This window comes from Thermobia domestica, chromosome 17 (genome assembly GCF_964235325.1).
Source record: "Thermobia domestica chromosome 17, izTheDome1.hap1.1, whole genome shotgun sequence".
Taxonomy (NCBI): domain Eukaryota; kingdom Metazoa; phylum Arthropoda; class Insecta; order Zygentoma; family Lepismatidae; genus Thermobia; species Thermobia domestica.
The window spans coordinates 121,722,642-121,725,769 of NC_137470.1; positions in this window are offsets into that span (position 1 = coordinate 121,722,642).

Sequence of the window (3,128 nt, forward strand, 5' to 3'; positions counted from 1 at the left end):
TGTATTGAAATGCAGAAAAGAATTACATTTTTTTACAGTGCAAATATTCTTGCAAGCAAAAAAAAAAAAAATAAATAAATAAAATAAAAAATAAAAGGAAACAAAGTGGAAAGTCTCATGTAATAGAAATAAGTGCACTAACATACAACGTAAATCTGTTATTGTCTTTAACTTTTGCTACAAAGTGAACTTTCTACATGGTTGTAGTGTGTTTAACTTTTGCTATATGGTTGTAGATGGTCTGACAAAGACACAAGCAAGTTACATACATATGCATGATATGCACATTCCACGCATGTCAAGAAACCAGGAGACTCGCCTCCAATGCGCGAAACTCACTTGTGGCTATATGGTTGCCATACGCATTTTTGGCACGGGATACTCGGATTCGATTTCTGGTAAAAACTCACTTGGTTCGGATCCTATTTTAACTTGTAGGTCCACATTTCATATAGGATCCGTCCTGAACGGAACGCTACACACACAATCAACTAGTTCAGTTCACGTGAAGCTGGTTTGGGCCCAGATGTTGCACGTTCTAACATTTGAACGGTATGTTAGTGTACTTACTTCAGTTTCTACACACTGTTTTCACTTTTTTTCGTTGTTTTCTATCACATTTAGCCTGCAATAATGTTTTCACTATAAAAAAGGTAAATAAATAAAATAAAAAAGTGGAATCCTTCCGTAGGGTTTCAAGTACCATAGTTCGGAGAAATAGTGCACTACCAAATAGATAAGTTATTTCCAACTGAACAATATGTGACGTAGTAGTGCGTCTCTACCAGCAGAGAAATAGCAGTGAGAAGCATGTTAAGTATAGGAGGAAAGGTAATGAGATAGTAGAATAGAATGACCAAGTCTTGTTATAGTGACTACGAAGACTCGTGAAACCTGGACTCTACACGAATCATATAACTGCTTTTCCTCACGTGTAATGAATCGGATGAATTCGGGACGGCTTGTGGAACTTTCTTTCGAACGCACACTTGATAAAAAGTGGAACAACAGAAGACACCAACAAGATTGCCAATTTTGGAAGACATGGAGAACACGGATTTTTATTGGGAAGTCATTGTTGGCATCACCGAATATTAAGTTGGAAATTGACTTTTATTGCTTTTTTAGTTGGGAAATCATTGGTGGCATCACCGAATATACAGTTGGAGATCGATGGTATTGCGGGAAATCATTGGTAGCATTACAGAATATTAGGTTGGAAATTGTCTGGTATTTTGTTTTCACTTGGGAAATAATTGGTGTCATCGAGAGAATATTAAGTTGGAAATCGAATGGTATTGCATTTTAGTAAGGAAATCATTAGTGGCATCACCGAATATTAAGTTGGAAATCGACTGGTATTGTGTTTCAGTTAGGAGATCATTGATTGCGTCACCAAATATGAAGTTGGAGATTGATGGTATTGAGTTTTAATTGGGAAACCATTGATGGCATCACCGAAAATTGAGTTGGATATTTACTAGTATTGCGTTTTTTGCTAGGGAAATCATTGGTGGTATCACTGAATATGAAGTTGGAGATCTATGATATTGCGTTTTTAGTTAGGAAATCATTCGTGGCATCGCCGAATATGAAGTTGCAAATTGACTGGTATTGTGTTTGTTTTCACTTGGGAAATTTATTGGTGACATCACCGAATGTTAAATTTGAAATCGACTGGTATTAAGTTTTTAGTTAGGAAATCATTAGTGGCATTACCGAATACTAAGTTAAAAATCAACTGGTATTGCGCTTTTAGTTAGGAAATCATTGAATTTTTTTCGAACAATTTAAGTTTAAATGTACTAAATTTAATGCTACAATTTATTTAAGAGAATAATAAAGTAATTATTTCTAAACTTGCCTGAAGCATATCAATTTCTATTATATTAACTACGAAGCAGATGAAAGAATGGAACATGTCTCGTGTTCTTGCTGAATCATCTCCAAACATCTTGATATGGTATTTCAAGATCTTACGGAAACAAGCTTGCATCTCCTCAAACTTCTGCAAACAAAATGAAATCGTACAAATAAAACATAATGTATATACCAATCATAATAAATATTTCAGATAATGTTATATACATACAAGCGTCAAGCGGAATGCATGCGGGTGACAAATGTTTGCACTGTAACGGTGGAATACATGACAGTACCTAGATATTTAGGGCGCAAAATTTCCGGTCTCCAGGTCGCCATTGGCGACTAGAAATTTAGAACTGGTGACCAGTGTTCAGTAGGAATGATTTCTGCCTAAACTTATATTGCTGCGAAATGTTTGTTTCGCTCGAAAATAATGTTACTGAGTGAGAGAAAACACGAAATTTGAAGTGTTCTTAATGGACATGGATAGTGAAGTCTTCACAACGTTGTAATTCGCCCCTGCTTTCCCACCCTCAATCAAAATGGTTTACCTCACAATTTGTATGTGAGAGATACTGGCGACCATCATATCTGGATTGACGAGTGCGTCTCACTTTGAAATTTTACACCCTGGGCTGTCCTATTAAAGCGTACAAAAAATATAGCTGATGTCACACCAAGGAAAAAGTCTACTTCAACTTTGGCGAAAAGTCTATAGCCTTGGAGATATTGGGTGCCGAAGTGTGGGAAAATGAATTTTAGAGATCTATATCTTTACTATCCTAAACGATAGAGCAAAGACCGTATGGTCAAGTCAAAGACATCGAATGTGCTCTATCCAAAAATGCTTATGTCGCAATCGTGAAAACCGTGAGCAAGGGATTCCCCAAGGGAAGTAGGGAATTCTCGTCAATTCTCTTGAGAAAGAGAGGTTCAGATTAGGTTGGTTCGAAGACTATAAAAACAGCAAACAGTAATTTGTTGTCAGCAATGTGATATCTTCAACGAATTCAACATGTCGCGAGAATTTTGTAATTAGCTATATGGAGTTGCATAACTGCAACATTAGTTAGAGGTAAAAACATATGCTTTAGTTACTATAAATGAGAGAGGTGGGTCATTCGAGGTGAATAGCAGCAGCACAGTGTGTGTATATATCTGCAATTGGAATTGGCATGGGAACATGAATGAAAAGAGGGTGCAGTAACCAAAAGCATAGAGAATATGAGACTACTAAAAAGAACATGCACATGGGGAGAAGT